The following is a 1,352-nucleotide window of genomic DNA, read 5'->3' as shown; positions in this document are numbered from 1 at the left end:
AACACGAGTGGTCAGCAGCGGCAATTCCCTGGGAAAGCTCCCCCTGAGCCGCCGTGGATCCTCCCCTGCCTTTGTTGTGCTCCCAGCCGCAAGCCACAATACCGACACAAGCCGTGTGTCATGTCCTCCGAGGTGATGGATGGTGGTTTCTCCAGGGCAGTGCTAAAGGGCTGGATTTGCCTAAACGCGGCTACCTCTGCTCGTAAGGAGCCTTTGTCATCCTCGCGATGTGAAGCAGAACAATGAGTTCAGGAATAACCATGCTGGTATGTTACAAACGGGCTCCTAATTACCATATGGAAATGAGCTGCCTAAAGTAATGAATCGCAGCCTGGCTATTGTTTGGGGGGTGTCGGATCGACTGGAGGTGCTGGCAAGCCGTGCTATAAACCAGGCTCGCCGTTTGCAATAAACAGCAGCACAGCGAGTTCTGTATATGCCACAAAACAAATCACTGCAGCTAAAACAGCACTTGTGTAGCAAAGAAATTCACTCTAACATTTTGCAATGAATGAGTATTCTACTGTTCTTGGAGAAATCACACAAGTCTTTGTTCATTCATTTGACCAAAATTAAGAGGCTTACAATAGCCTCCTAGGAAAACGAGAATTTTTTTTTCATGGCAATCGAATTATATCAAATAATTGTTATTAGCCCAGAAACACAGGGTCTTCCTATTTATCACATCTACAGACTGCAGTGCCAGACTACCTGGTGCTTTTCTGAAAGCAGAGCAATAAACACAGCTTGACTCTCGAAGGTATTTTGCATTCATCTCCATCTCCACGGCACAGCATTCCCTGGCTGTGTCTCCCCCATGCCATTTTACAGCAATGATCTCTCCGTGCTCTGCTGCTACCCTCTGCATCAATCATGCTAATGATGCTCGTTCTCTTGCCTCTCCCTCCCTCATCACTGCCAGCACCCCAGGGCCCCAATGCCTGGGTTTTGCTGCTGACTTTTCTGGGGGTTTCCTCCCCTTAAGCTCCCCTGGGGTTGTGGTTTGGGCACTGAGAAGTGATCCCAGGTGTTTCTCACTGCCAGGAAGGTGACAACGTTTGGCTCTTCTGCTCCAAACCGGCATAAGGCAAGAGCAATGCAAGAACAGCTTTAGGTCATCAGGTACTGTATATCACCACAGACAGCTTTCTCCTGTATTTTCTGCACATTGCAGCTCCCTTCTGTCTGTTTTACTACAAGTTTCCTGCACATTCATGTGATAGAAAGTTTATCTTCTCCCTAGAAATACCAAACAGATTATTTTAGCTATGTATACCTCTGTATCAGTAGTCTCATCTCTATCTGATTTCCAGCTACCATCAACCACCAACTCCCAGTGGGCTCTGTACTGC

The sequence above is a fragment of the Geospiza fortis genome, unplaced genomic scaffold (assembly GCF_000277835.1).
Source record: "Geospiza fortis unplaced genomic scaffold, GeoFor_1.0 scaffold70, whole genome shotgun sequence".
NCBI classification, from domain to species: domain Eukaryota; kingdom Metazoa; phylum Chordata; class Aves; order Passeriformes; family Thraupidae; genus Geospiza; species Geospiza fortis.
Note: the sequence above shows the minus strand (reverse complement) of the source record.